We start from the raw sequence: 16359 nt of genomic DNA on the forward strand, positions 1-16359 counted from the left end.
CCCCACCTCCTTCCACACATACACTCTCGCCTTCTTCCTAACTCCTCCCCCTTCGGTGCCAGGAGACTAATTCTCGGTCGTTAGGACCCAGGCCGACTCTTTTGTTTACTTGATGGTTCTTGAATAGCATTCATGCAGGGGGGGGGGGGGGAAAGAAGGGGAAAGGGAAGACAAAATTCCTTTCTAAAATCAGAACTATGACAGATGCCCAACAAAACTGTCAGTGTAGTTGATGTTGAAACCCAAGAAGGCAATCAGTGATCTGCCAGACATAAAGGACTGAGATCACCTTCCTTGATTCTGGCAAAGGGACCTCTGATCTGGCCCTGCACAGGTCACACAGTGAATACTCTAATCAGGAGCAGGAATAGAGAGTCCCTGGCTTCAGCCAGGGGGAGGAAAGGGATGACTGGATATATTGGACTGTGTGGATTCGATGACCTGGCAAATCAAATCCACAGAAATATAAGGTTTTGATAGACATTGTTGCATAGTGTATGCTAGTGCCATCAAGGTACAGGGTTACAGAACCCATCTGGATTTCTGGACTGACAGGAGGATACTAACAATTGTCTGTATTGGATGTTGAGGTGACCTTAACAGGGGACAAGTGGAAAAAGCACCCCATTGTGACTGACCCAGTAGCCCAGTGTATCCTTGACATAGACTATCTCAGAAGAGGGTACTTCAGGGATCCAAAAGGGTACCAGTGGGCTTTTGACATAGCTACTGTGAATAGAGAGAAAATGAAACAGCTATCTTCCCTGGCCTTGGAAGATCCTTCTGTTGTGGGCTTACTGTGCATGGAGGAACAGCAGATGCCAATTGCTACTATGACATCATCCAAGACTCCTTGGATCCCATTCATGACCTGTTTTGCCTACTGGAGAGCAAAGCAATGATCATCATGACTCACTCATCATTTAATAGTCCCATATCATCAGTGCAAAAGTCTGACAGAGGGTGGAGGTTAACAGTGGACTCTCATGGTCTGATCAGTCATATCACCTCTGAGTGCTACCATATGGGACATGCTAGAGCTCCAATAGGAATTGAAGGCTGTCAAGTCATATGCCACAACTGATACTGTCAATACATTTTTCTCAATCCCTTTGGCAGCAGAATGCAGCTAACATTTTTTTTTCCTCATGGAGGAGTGTCCAGTATACCTGGAATCAAGTACCCCAGGAGTGAAAGCATAGCCCTAGCATTTGTCACAGACTGATCCAGACTACACAAGAACAGGGTGAAGCCCCTGAACACCTGCAATACATTGATGACATCTTTTGGGCAGGGCAGCACAGAAAAGGAAGTGTTTGAGAAAGGGAAAAGAATAATCCAGATTCTTCCAAACCTGGTTTTACCATAAGACAAAGCAAGGTCAAGGGACCTGCACAAGACATCCAGTTTTGGGGAATAAATTCATCATCATCATGGCTAGGCTTGGCGAACAAAGATTTGAGAAGAACTCTACTCATGCTTACTGCAAGTGCTCTGATGGCTAAAAAGGCCAATAGGAGATAGACAACTCTGGTTGCAAAAGGCACAGTGGAAAGACTCCTTGGGAGGTATTGGCAAGACACGGATCTTTCTGCATTGTCTTTTCTCCTCAAGAAGGATTCTATGTGCATTCTCAAAAGAAACAGCAGCATTAAAAATAGTGTGTCTCCATGTCTCCCCATTGGAGGCCAGAGTAGACCAATGATGATGATCACTATGACTAAGGCTGAGATATTGTTTCAGGGAGTCCTTGTATCTCGTCTTGGGGGCTCCTCTCTTGTGGCAACCAGTGGCAAGATCGCCATAGAGCACAATCTTAGGGAGGCTGTAGTCCTCCGTCCTGTGTTCTCAGCAACATGACCTCAATACTCGTGACTGCTGCCTGTTCAAGAACAGGTGCATTAGTCACATAGTCCAGTGGATGTTTAGGATTGTACAGAGGCAGCACTGATGGAAGTGTTCTACGAGTTGCAAGTGGTGGTGGTAAATGACCCTTGATTCAGATCCATATAAAAGAGTAGACAGTACAATGACTCTGTAAACACTAATCTTTGCACTTTTCTTCAGGTGTTTATTACACCAAACTCTTTTATGGAGTTTTCCAAAAGCTCTGTATGCCTTTGCTAACCTGTTGTCTATCTCTTTGTCAATTTTACCATCTGAGGAGATGATGTTTCCCAAATAATTAAACTGCTGGACTGACTTGAGCTCTGATTCACCAATGATGATATGGGGATGATGAAAGACTTCCTGAGGTGCAGGTTGGTAGAAAAATTCTGTCTTCTTCAAGCTGACTTCTAGCACAAAAAGCTCAGCAGCCTCTGCAAAGCAGGATGTTAAATGTTGCAGAACTGCTTCTGAAAACAAATACCATGTCTGTGGTGCTTCTGCTAGAGTTTTGTGCGGAGCAGCAGTTCACCATCCCCAACACTACCTTTCAGCAGAAAGATAGTTTGAAGACAACCTGGATGCATCCTCAATCCAAGCATTGACATCTTGTGCAATAGCAGGTATTAATCTGTTCACAAGTACTCTTGCAAGGATTTTACCAGAAATGAAGGGCAAAGTAAGACCTCGTTAATATGAACAGTCTGATTTATCTCCTTTCTTCTTATGCAGAGTGATGATGAGTGCATCACGAAGATCTGATGGTAATTCGCCTAGTTCCCAACAACACACCACAAACTCATGAAATTTAGCATGGAGTGCTTGGCCTCCATGCTTCCAGACTTCAGGTGGAATTCCATCAACCCCATTTGTCTTGCCAGTTTTCACCTGCTGTACGGTCTTAAGAGTTTCTCCCGTAGTAGGGGCAATATCCAATTCATCTTTCACCAGTTGTTGTGTAATGTACTGAATTGCTGAGCCTTGAACTACATGGTTGGTACTGAAAAGAGTCTGAAAATGTTCAGACCATCGATTCAGAATGGAAGTTTTATCTGTGGGAAGCATTTGACCATCTGCACTGAGTAAAGGGCTTTGAACCTGATGTGTAGGTCTGTACACTGCTTTCAAGGCCTCATAGAATCCTCTATAATCACCCGAGTCTGCTCATAATTGAATCTCTTCTGCTAGATACATCCATCACTTTTTCTGGATGAAATTTCTGTTTGAACTTACTGCATGCAAGATGAAAGGATGCTTTTCTTACATAGCAAGATGGTTGAGCAAGGTGTGCTTGGTGAGAAGTTCTTTATTCTCAACAATTCCAGGAACTCTTGATTGTTTTCATCCAACCAGTCCTTGCTTTTCTTGAAGGAGAACCCTAAGGATTCTTCAGAGGACTGAAGGATGTTATTTTTAATAAGTTACCAAAGCGCTTCAGGAGAGGGATTTATGGAATGATCTTTGAGTCTAGCTTGAAGATTTACCTGGAAGCTGTCTCTCACTGTAGCTGTTTGAAGGTTGTTAACTTGAAGTCTCCTCCTTGGAATACTGCCCCTTTTAGGTTTGAACTTAAAGTGGAAGTTAAGTTCACAACGCACAAGGCGATGATCTGTTTGACATTCTGCACTAGGCATCACTCAGGTATGATGAACATTGCAAACATTTCTCTGTCACACCAAGACATAGACAATGAGATGTCAATGCTTGGATTGAGGATGCATCCAGGTTGTCTTCAAACTATCTTTCTGCCGAAAGGTAGTGTTGGGGATGGTGAACTGCTGCTCCTCACAAAACTCTAGCAGAAGGCATCCATTATCATTGCAGTTTCCAACACCATGCTTGCCTAATACTCCTTTCCAGGCTTCAGAGTTCTTTCCTACTCTGGCATTGAAATCACCAAGGATTATGATCTCATCATCTGTAGGAACCTTTTGGTTAAGGTGGCGCAGGTCAGTGTAGAATTTATCTTTTTCAGCAGGGTCAGCTTGGAGGGGTGGGGCATATATACTAAAGAGAACAACATGTTGCTTGTTGTGTAGTGGAAGGCATAAGGAGATAATGCGATCAGAATTACCTGTCGGTAAGTTTTCAAGTTTAGAGACAGTAGAGTTTTTAATCATGAAGCCAACTCCTGAAAGATGACTTTCAGTTCTGGGTTTACCTGACCAGTAGAGTGTATAACCAGCACCATGTTCTCTAAGGCTGCCTTCCTCATGGAGACGAACTTCACTGAGAGCAGCAATGTCGATGTTGAGTCATGACAGTTTGTGGGCAATTAGAGCAAAACAACACTATCCGCAGTATCAAGCATGGCTGTGATGTTCCAACATGCGAGTGTCAATTTTAACACACCTTTGAAGGCAGGTGTATGCCTTTGTCTCTTTATTTGACCACATCAGAAGATGTCTGTTGGCTGCGGTGAACCAACCAGGTGAAGGGTGGAGATGAGTTTTGGTTAGGCCACCTTTTCTAGACCCCTCTCCGTGTGGAGCAAGCAGTGCTCTCCTTGAAAAAGGCTGCTTGGTCATTCAGGATGTTGCCGAACAAGACTGTCATCTCTGGGGTCAGTCTCAGGCGACCAATGTCTTGAACTGCCTGCATGCAGGGTTGAGTCTGCGGCTTCAAGTGTGCCTTATCACCTGTTGTTTCATCCCTTGCCTGTCGCTAAAGGACTTTACAAGTGTGGATATATCCTTCGAGCCTGTGCAGTGGATTTTTTATATGAGGTCCCACCCTTTACTCCTAAAGTTCATCTGCCAGGGCCTAGCAAGCTTGGACAGTGACAGCAAAGTCCTCAGGAAGTAGGTTTAATTAGAGTATCCTTCTCTTGGATGGATGACCTTACAGGGCTCAGTGAGCTCCATCTACCTGGGTTTGAAATTAGAGTTGTCCTTTTCCTAGGATGACCACTGCAAGGCTAGTGAGCCCATCTGCCCATAGATACATTTTATCTGACCCTTCAGTTTTGACCTGTCTGGCATGGAAGACCCTACTGGAGGCATATACCACCTCCAGCATAGCTTGCAACCTCATAAGGGCATACAGGCTTCTCCCCCACTAAAATGATTTGGACAAGCCTTTTCTCCCTACTTTCCCTCCCAGCCTCCTACACTCTAACCCAGGGACATTCCCTTGCCCTAAACACCCTTCCAAGATGCTATAATTCCAAAACAAACTGTTCCTGGGCAGAAGCTGCAGGTGAGTCAAGCCCAACACATCCCACCCTCACTGCAACAATGCCGGAACAGAAGCAATCCCAACATACCCCCAGGTGGAGCAGGCACACAGATAAGGAGTCCCTGCACCCACCCAGGGCTTGGGCACCTCCCACGACCCCAGCCCAGCCCAAACCCCCCAGTCCCCAGAAAAACCCACTACCCACCCTAACTTTACCCTCCTCCCCACCGTGTCACCACAGGTTCCCCCTCGCACTGCCTATCCATGGCCCTCCAAACGGGACTGCCTCACCCACCCTCCTGTTGGTCTGGGGATACCCCAGGCCTGTCCGGTCCCCTCCCAGCTCTGGGGAATAAAATAGCAAGATGCATTTTCACAGAATCGAGGGATGTGTTCAATAAGAAAACAGCTATGTTCCCACCAGCTAACAGGAAAGAAAGACAAGCTTTCCTAGGCCTTTGTGTGTTGGAGTATGTGCAGGAAAATGGAGGCCTGGTGAACAACCCATATTACCAGCTGTGAGAGAAGCCTCAGGCTTTCCATGGGAAGAACACTTGGTTTACAGTTGGCAATTGTAAACTTGGGCTAACTTTCCATGAGAAGGAATTAGTTTACAGTTAACCTGAACAGGTTTCCCATGAGAATAGAATTAGTTTACAATCAGCAACTATTCCATGTTGTGAGAACCTACGGTGGGAGCTGGCATCCAGGTGCAAAAACATCGAACCTGCATCTTGTCCAATGAACATGAGACACGGACTCGTGGACAGACTGAGCTATCCAATCCCCAGACTTTAACCCTGGACCCATGATGGTACAAAAATGTATAAAATGTGTGCTGTGTGTCTTAATAAATGATTCACTGCTTAATCACATTGATTGTCGTGGTGGATCCGTGCTCTTGCCATCAATATTTGTGTGTTTCTGAAGAATGCGTATCTGGGTTATAATCAGCCTGTGAGCCCTCTTGAGCAAGTGACCTGAAAGAAGAACCATTTTGACTAGGGCCCTGAGTAACAGCAGGTCTCTGAACAGATCAAACAGGAGAGAGATTGTGTGGTAGCCCTTGGGTCTGTGCATACAGGACCAGCTATGCAATATGTGGTCTACACTACAGACAGGAAGTATGGCCTCACCTGGAGCCTCTGGCAGAAAGCACCAGGAGAAACCTGAGGTCGACCTGTAGAGTTTTGGGGCCAGGGATAATAGAGGATCTGAGGTCTGCTACACCCCTACTAAAATAGAGATACTGGTAGCATATGAGGGAGTTCAAGACATTTCAGAAGTTGTTGGTACAACTGTGCTACGATTGCCTGTTCTACATTGTATGTTCAAAGGAGACATCTCCTCTACACATCATGCAACTGACACTAAGAGGGAAAGTGGGTAGTGTTGATCAGGCAACAAGCTTGACTGAGAAAACTTAGCCCCCCAGGAATCCTGGAAGAGATCATGAACTGTCCAGAAGCCAGAAATTTTTGAGCATTGCTTGAGGAGGTGGTTCATGCCCAAGAGGCACTACCATACAATGAGTTATCAGAAGATGAAATATGCTATGCTCTGTTTACTGATGGATCCTGTCATGTTGAAGGAAACCATCAGAAGTGGAAAGTTACTGTGTGGAGTCCTGCATAAGTCATTGAAGCCACTGAAGGAGAAGGTGATCAGTTCAGTTTGCAGAAGTGAAAACCATCCAATGTGGGGGTAGGCAGTAGGTCCACAGTTCCCCTGTTGAAGGATATAGAGGAGGAGGATTTTGATTTAGACACCTTAAGGTCGTTCCCCTGAAAAGAACCAGGGGTCATGGAGAACTTGAGAAGGTGCCAGTCCTGACCACTAGGGAAGGAATGTAAACAGTGAGTGAACAGCCAACTGTGAGAGGTACTAATAAATTAGAGATAAGAAGCTAATAATGGAAAGGCAGGCAAGACTCTGTGCTCAGTGTGTGTGTTTGTGTGTGAGAGAGAACTTTTAAGCTGTAAATAAAGCAATAAATGCTGAATATTGGAGCATCATCATAAAAGTGCACAGTTTTTATTTATTGGTCGTCCTCAACAATGACAACTGGTGACCACTGAGTGTTACGAACCATGAGGGATCACGACACTATACCGATAAGACTCCTATTGTGGAGCCAAATTGGACTTAAACCTCATCGAGGGATCAGAAAAATTCCCTGAGAGGAATTGAAACCGCAGGTCAAGGTGTGGTGAGGACGGAGCTCGGTGAAGCGGAGAGCAGTGGGGCGCTGCGAAAAAGGGGTCTGGACATGATTTTTCTTTACACCTGAGGCAGGTGAACCACCGGGAACTTTAGGGGCATAATGGGACAAATTATGTGTCCAGACGAAAAGCGCATAGTTAGCGCTTGGAATACGCTGCTTCGCCGGTGTGGAATTAAATATGATGATGACCGCTTGCAGCGTTTATTGCAATGGTGCTGAAAGGAGGAGTCTGAAGCTACCCTACATTTGGCTTTTGGCATATTTGCTTGGGAGAACACAGGAAAGAATTTATGGGATGCTATATCGAATGGTACTGAGGGGTTGGAGGGCCTAACCCCTACGTGGAAGTTTGTACTAACCACCCTGAAGGCCTGGTATGACGAAGTACAAAAGGGACAGGGGGTTGTTGGGGAGGACGATCTGGTGCGGTCTATGGCTGAATTAACACTAACAGAATCAGCTCCCAGTACCTCCCAACTTCTTCTTCTTCTGCGAAAAATATCTCTCCTGTTGATCCTCCCCCTACTTGCACGTACACCTCTACTGCTGTCCCCCCACCACCTCGAGACTATCCATCCCCTGCTTCACAGTTAATTGTGTGAGCAAAAGAGAAACAGCAGAACATCTCCCCTTCCTCTGCTGATTCTGTTGTCTCCGTTCCCACTGCTGCTTTGTCTGCTGCTGCCAAGGCACACAATAGCAGCTCCTCCTCTTTAGAGGATTCTGATGATTCTGATGGGGAACAGTCCCTTAAAGAGGTCGAACTGCTTTTCCAAAAAGGTTCCCGTTCCAAGAAGCCCTCAAGAACCCCTAAATCTAACCCTATTTGCTTACCTCCGGCAAAGGTTGTCGTACTACCCAGAGATCCTGGTTCATTTTGGGAGGGGTTGTGCAGGGAAGTGGCAAGAACAGGTGATTGGGACCTTTGTGAAAAGATTGGATATCCCTCTTTTCGAGGTGAATGTTCTGCCTTGGCAGAGGGTCCCCAGGCATTTCCAGTTATGAAAGCAACAGTAGGATCAGGAAAGGCTGATGAACACCATGTTTTTGCCTGGAAGGTTGTACAGGATTTGCAGTTTAATGTTGGAAAATATGGTCTCAACTCCCCTCAAGTGATGAGGTTAATACATGTCATTAATGCTGACTTATTAGCCCCCTATGACATCACACACCTCACTCAAATATTACTTGAACCTGTGCAAACTCAGTTGTTTGAGCGAAAGCGGGCTCAGATGGTTGCACGGGCAGAGAGAGAAAATCTCAATCGAGTAGATGGCGACCCTCTAAAAGCCGTAGGAGCACAAGCCTTGATGGGTCAAGGGCCTTTCAGTAGTCCTGATTTGCAGGTTACCTGGCACCCAACTGTGTTACAAGAAGTCCAAAAGTTGGGAATGGCTGCCCTGTTACAAGTTATGGAAATGTCAGCTCCACAACAGCGCTACACAGCTTTAAGACAAGAACACGGAGAGCCTTTCTTAAAGTTTGTTGAACGGTTAGCACAGTCACTAGAAAAACAAGTGGAGGACGACACCTTGCGGCAAAAGCTTTGCATGCAGTTAGCTAGAGATCAAGCTAACACTGATTGCCAGAAGATCATTGATTCCTTGCCTGGTTCACCTGATATAACTGACATGGTAGAGGCTTGTTCAAAAATTGGATCTATTGACTATTCCATGTCTGCACTGGCAGCCATTTTATGTTCCCCACAGACATGCCACCTGTGTCATCAGGGGGGACATGTGAAAGCTCGCTGCCCTCAGTGGAAAGTCAGAATGGGTAAAAACGGAGCACTACCTTCTATGCGTACATGTGCTCAGTGTGGCAAACAAGGCCATTTTGCAAAACTCTGTCACTCTCAGTACCATGCTGAAGGTCACCCTTTGTCGAGAAACGAGATGAGGAGCGCGGAGATACAAATGCCTCCAGCTCAGTCCTCGCCTCAGGGACTGGCAGGATTCCCTTGTGCGACCAACTCACAGGCAAAACTTCCAGGTCTGCCAGCATGGATGTTTCCACAGCTGACACAGTCACAATCATAACTAAAGATGTTACTAAGGTCCCCTTAGATGCTTGGGGACCCATAGGGAATGGATTAAGTGCCTTATTAGTGGGACGTTCAAGCAGTACTCTAATGGGACTTATTGTTCACGTGGGAGTGATTGATGCTGACTATACAGGACAGATTTCTGTCATGGTTTCTACTATGTATCCTCCAGTCCAAATACCAAAAGGGACTCGAATAGTTCAACTTGTACCTTTTGTGAGTTGTGTTCCAAATACAGAACTCCGTGAATGACGAGACAGAGGTTTCGATTCTACTGGTACACCGCAGGTTTTTGGTCTCAACCAATCTCCACGCACTAACCACACATGACCTGCCATCTGTGTTATGCTCAAGGATCACCTCACAGCATTTCCTTGACTGGACTGCTGGACACCAGAGCTGATGTAACCATCATTGCACTTGACGCCTGGCCCGCTTCGTGGTCGGTAGCTCCAGTAACCACTGGAGTTGTGGGATTGGGTGGAACTACTCAGAGTTACATTTCAAGTGATCCCATACTTATTGTGAACCCTGAGGGTCAATCAGCCACAGTTAGACCATATATAATTGTTGCTCCCTTGACACTATGGGGACAGGACTTTTGCAGTGGGGAGTAAAAATTACAACGGATTTTTAACAGGGGTCACTGCATTGCAGGGTGTTACACAACCCACTCTTACTCTTTCTTGGCTCACAGACACTCCTGTGTGGGTTGACCAGTGGTCCCTTCCCAAAGAAAAGTTGCTGGCCCTGCAGCACCTTGTAAAAGAACAACTGGATGCTGGTCACATTGAACCCTCTCTAAGCCCGTGGAATACCCCTATCTTTGTCACAAAAAAAAAGTCAGGGAAATGGTGCCTACTCCACGACCTTAGACAGGTCAATGTGGTCATGGTTTCTATGGGGGCGTTGCAACCAGGTCTACCATCCCCTTGAATGTTGCCTGTTGGTTGGTCCATTATTGTTATTGATCTGAAAGATTGTTTTTTTACCATCCCATTGGATCCCAAAGATAAAGAAAAATTTGCATTTACTGTTCCCTCAGTGAACCATGCAGAACCCACCAAAGGATTCCAGTGGAAAGTTCTTCCCCAGGGAATGAAAAATTCCCCCCCCCCCATTTGTCAGTGGTTTGTTGCTCTGGCACTGTCTCCAATTCTTGAAAACTTTTTAAACTGTTATTGTTATCATTACATGCATGATATTTTGTTTGCAGCAGTTTATAAGGAGTAACTGAGTGAGCTTGAAAAAGAGACAAAGAAACAGTTACAGACATTTGGCCTACAAATTGCTCCTGAAAAGGTACAGTGAGAACACCCTTGGAAGTATCTTGGGATGCAAGTTACCCAGAACACTGTGGTTCCCCAACCAATACAACTGACTGTTGAAATTAAGACTCTCACTGATGTTGAAACAGGAAGGGTTAATCGAAACACTTTTACTGTAAACCCATAAGAGCCCCCCCCTTACCCCCCTGTACTGCTTACAGTTTACTGTAAGCTGTACTTCGTTTACTGTAAGCTGTACTTCTTACAAGAAGGCGATGTCCTGTACTAAGGGCATTAGACCTTAAAGGAACCACAACAAACACTAGACAAAGAACTCAACACCCATAAATCTCATCCAGAGGAGCCAAGGTAGACATTTCAATAGGTAAAGTAGGCCTAGAGCCAAGGGTTTCTTCAAGCCTGGACAATCAGAACACAGAACAATAGAAAGTACGAAAGGTCTCTGGTGTCACGCGATGAAGAAGAGTAGATTTGAGACCCCAGGATGAAGGTAAACAGGAACTCCCACCAAAATATTCCTCAAAATAGAGACCATGCCTCAATCTCCTCCCCGACTCCACCTGCTATGAATATTGTAATCTAATGATGCAATAATATGAATATGCGTATAGTTATGTTGTAATCATGATTAGAAAACTGTATAAATTGCTTGTTTTCACTGAATCACTTCGGAGCTCTTTGCCCGGCCCGAGCTGGGAAACTCCCCGACGTTGTTAATCATTTAATAAATACCTTGCTGTTTAAGGACTTCAAATTCTGTCTTTAAGCAGTTTTATTATCTGCCTTTTTTTGGGGGCATCAATTCGGCGAGCCAGGCAGGAGATTCTTGGATCCACTCAGCTGTGGAGACCATCGGAGGTCAGGACCCCTTTCCCAGGAGCCTGAGGTAAGATTTTACTCATAAAAGGGGGGGACTCCTACCTCCACTGACTTCTCACGGGGTGGACAATAATCTCTTAATTAAAAAGGTATTTATTCTGGTTTTTCTGGGTTACACCGGTGTCTGTGGTAAAGGTGCCCCATTGCCAATGCAGGACGCTGCTATAAAGCAAGGCACCCCGTAAAGAAGGACGTTTCTTTTGGTCTGTACTGGTTATGTTTGGCCAAATGTTTAGCTGAACATCTGTTTGGGAAAAATTGAGAAGTCTGTATCTCAATAGTTTCCTTCTGGTTTCTGGTTTAAATAAGGCCGCCTGGTTTCTGGTTTAAATAAGGCCTTCTGGTCTCTGGGCCCAGCGTTATACTGTCTTGTCTTATATGTGTTGAATTATATGTGGTTTTTGTGTTGAATTACATTGTCTACATGTTATATATGGTAATTTTATAAAAGATATCTTGCAACTGTAACAGAAACTAAGTTTTAGCATTTTGCGGTCTGTGGTGACATCTTGTGGCATTACTCGGTAAAGGTATCTTACGGTCTGTGATAGTATCTTGTCGGGTTTCATATGGGAGGTACTCAAGGGAAAGGAGGGGACCTCAAGACCCCATTAGGATGCATTCTAAAGCATTGGAAAGAATTAGGTGGAATTCCTGGTGGAGATCTAAGCAAAAGAACCCTACTAAAATATTCGCAAAATTGGTGGCCATTGTATAAACTAGATGATAGGGAAAAATGGCCTCCAAATGGAACTTTAAATAATAATACTTTATCACAACTTATGTTATTTCTTCCTAGACAAGACAAATGGAATGAGGTAGTTTACTGTGATTTGTTCTTCACCCTAAAAAATAAGCCAAAGTGGCAAAAGGATTGTGGAATAAATGTAGCCCCCCAAGATCCCCTTGTGTTAGCACTTGAGAGGTATCAGAAAAATCATAAGCAGAAAAATCGTTGCTGCAATGCTTGTAGCATTGGCGAAAGATGTCTTAATTTAAAGAGAAGTAGTGATCAAGAAAGCTTAATCAGTCTCACCGATTTACAACCCTTTGCCCCCCCCATAAAGGAGGACACTGGGGACAGCTGGTTGGAGTCTTTCTTTAAGAAAAGAGAAAGCACTCCGAAAGGGAAGGGAAAAGGGAAAAACATGCCAGATTTAGAACAGGGTAAGACAGAAGAGATGCCAGATCGGGGAAAAGATAGAACAAAAGTTAGCTCACCAGCACCAGGAATGGATGACCCTGTCGAAGGGACAAGTCACTCATATTATACTAGGGCAACAGAGCAAAAAGCCAGGGAAAAAGAGGAACAGAAAGCCAAGGAAATAGAGGAGTAAAAAGATCAGGAAATAGAAAAACAAAAGATTGAGGGAATAGAGGGACAAGAAATTAAAGAATTAGAAAAAGGTAAGGCCAAAGATAAAACAAAGGGAACACTTACTATCGCCCCTCTCCGTCAAGTAATGTCAATAGTAGGAGAACAGTTGAGAGTCAAAATACCCTTCACAATCAGTGATTTAAATAGCTGGAGGGAAGAGGCCAAATGCTTTAGGAAAAATCCAGAAGGGGTTGCTAAAAGATTTGAATTAATTGCGAAGAACTTAGATGTAGACTGGGAAGATATAGATCTCATGCTATCAGAATTAACAGAAACAGAGAAAGAATTTGTCTTAAAGACAGGAAAAACACATGCTGCTTTGCTACCAGGGAGTGCTGGGGAGATATTCCCTACAGAAAACCCAAAGTGGGATCCAAATGATACGATTCAATATGATTTACTAGTACAATATAGAAAATTATTTGCTTTAGGCTTACGACATGCAATTCCTAAAGCAATAAACTGGGCAGCCCTGTATGACTTGAGACAGGGACGAGACAAGACCCCCTCAGATTTCTTAGAGAGACTCAGAGCTGCAATGACGCAATACACCCCCTCGGACCCTGCATCAGAGACTGGGAAACAACAGTTACTAGGATTACTTATGGGGCAAAGTAATCCAGATATTAGGAAGAGACTGCAAAAGCTAGAGCACCCAGCAGATAAGGATTTAGAAATGCTGATGAATGAGGCATGGAAAGTGTACAATAACAGAGAACAAGAAGAAAAGAAAAGAGAGGATAAAAGGCTTGCCAAAGCTGTAGTCATAGCAATGACAACACATAAATCAAAACACCCAGGTTCACACTCACACAATAGTAATAAGGACTGTAGCAAACTTCAGCCAGAAAAGGGTTCAACTCCTCGACAGAGAAAAGTCGAGTCAGATCAGTGTGCATACTGCCTTCAGAGGGGGCATTGGAAAAGAGAATGCCCTAATGAAAAAGAGAAAAGTGCTATCATTGCCCTTCAGGGTAGTGACTGAAGCGGACCGGTGGGCAGACCCCTGGCTGACTCACTGGTTAAATTGGAACTAGGGGAAAATGAAAAGGAAATGGACTTTTTAATTGACACTGGAGCTACGTTTTCAGTTTTAAATCAGAAATTGGTGCCAAAAAGTGATGAATTTATCCAAGTAATGGGAGTTACAGACCAATCAGAAAAAGCTTTCTTTTTGACACCCCTAAAATATAAAATTGGAAAACAAATGGGGATTCATCAATTTTTGTATTTGTCTAATTCTCCAAAACCCCTTTTAGGTAGAGACTTACTAGAAAATCTGGGAGCTGTAATAAGGTTTGATAAAAAAAAAATTGAATTCCAAGTAAATGAGGACCAATTTATCATGGCCTTAAGCCTAACTGTCAGTTGTGTAAAACCGAAACCAAACAATAATAGTGTTGAACAAATTATGAGGGAAACTTATCCACTAGTGTGGGCAACTGATACTCCTGGAAAATCAAAGCAGACGTCCCCTGTAATCATAGAATTAAAACCAGGAGCAAAACCGGTGCACAAGAAACAATATCCATTAAGGCTAGAAGACAGAAAGGGGATTGAACCCATAATAGAAAAATTTTTAGAATTGGGATTACTAAGAGAATGTGAGTCAGAATACAATACACCAATTTTACCAGTTAAGAAACTGAATGGAACATATAGGCTGGTACAGGATTTAAGGGCAGTAAATGAAATCACAAAAACCCTACACCCAGTGGTGGCAAACCCTTATACCCTCCTAAAAGGATTAAAGAATAACCTGATTTGGTTTACAGTATTAGACTTGAAAGATGCATTCTTCTGCCTTGCCTTAGCCCCAGAAAGCCAGGACATCTTTGCCTTTGAATGGGAATCTGCTAGCAAAGGTAGAAAAACTCAACTAACTTGGAATGTCTTACCTCAGGGATTAAAAAATAGTCCCACAATCTTTGGAAATCAGTTATCCAAAGAATTGGAGCAATGGGAGTGGCCACAGGGAGAGGGTGTTCTTCTACAATATGTAGATGATTTACTCATAGCAACTGAAACTGAAGAAAACTGTGTAGAATGGACTATTGCATTGTTGAATTTCTTGGGATTAAACGGATATCGAGTTTCCCAACAGAAAGCCCAATTGGTGCAAGAAAAGGTGATATACCTGGGATATGAGATTTCTGGAAGACAACGATCTCTGGGAACAGAAAGGAAAGAAGCCATCTGCCAGATGCCCAGACCTGACATGGTGAGAGATCTGCGGACCTTTTTGGGTATGTCAGGCTGGTGTCATTTATGGATATACCAGTATGGAATACTTGCAAAGCCTCTATATGAACTGCTAAAAGAAGCCAAAGGTGTTCTAACCTGGACACCAGAAGCAAAAACAGCCTTTAAAAGACTGAAACAAGAATTAATGAAAGCCCCAGCATTAGGCCTGCCAGACGTAACAAAACCATTCTGGCTATTCTCACATGAACGACAGGGAATGGCCTTGGGTGTCCTGGCTCAAAAACTCGGACCCCACAAAAGAGCCATGGCCTACTTCTCTAAACAATTAGATGAAGTAAGCAAGGGATGGCCTACCTGTTTAAGGTCAGTTACTGCCATAATAATGAACATAGAAGAAGCCAGAAAACTCACTATGGGCCAGAAAATGACTGTTCTAGTATCCCATACTGTGTCAGCAGTACTGGAGCAGAAAGGTGGCCATTGGTTGTCACCTTCCAGATTCCTGAACTATCAGGCAATCCTAGCTGAATCAGATGATATAACCATTCAGATAACTAATGTTGTCAATCCAGCCTCATTCCTAGAAGGAAGAATATCAGCAGAGCCCACTGAGCATGACTGTCTGGAAACCATCAAAGTTGTGTATTCCAGCTGCTCGGACCTCACAGAGGAGCCATTTGAAGACGCAGAAAGCTGGTTCACAGATGGCAGCAGCTTTATGAAACATGGGATAAGAATGGCAGGTTATGCAGTAACCACAACAGAACAAGTAATCGAATCAAACCCTTTGCCTGCAGGAACCTCAGCGCAAAAAGCGGAACTGATAGCTCTGACCCGAGCTCTTGAACTAACAGAAGGACAGTGAGTAAACATTTGGACAGATTCTAAATATGCTTTCTCTATTGTGCATGCTCATGGTGCAATCTGGAAGGAGAGAGGACTGCTGACGACCCAGGGGAAAACTGTCAAACATGCTGAGGAAATCCTATGATTGTTAGAAGCCGTCCAACTCCCAGATAAGGTGACCATAATGCATTGCAAGGGACACCTAAGAGGTAACACCATTCCAGAAATAGGTAACCGAAAAGCTGATGCAGAAGCTAAATTAGCTGCTGCAAGAACTGATGAAATAATCATATCAGCCCTAGTCCCAGAGGAATTAGATACTAATTTCAAGCCAGAGTACCAAGATTCAGATCACAGGTGGATACAAAGAAACAAAGGTAAGATGCTGGATAACGGATGGGGCCAGTTAGAGACAGGACAACTAGTGCTT

This window comes from Empidonax traillii, unplaced genomic scaffold, assembly GCF_003031625.1.
Source record: "Empidonax traillii isolate 1590-97213 ecotype Southwest subspecies unplaced genomic scaffold, ASM303162v1 scaffold1227:size194917, whole genome shotgun sequence".
Classification (NCBI taxonomy): domain Eukaryota; kingdom Metazoa; phylum Chordata; class Aves; order Passeriformes; family Tyrannidae; genus Empidonax; species Empidonax traillii.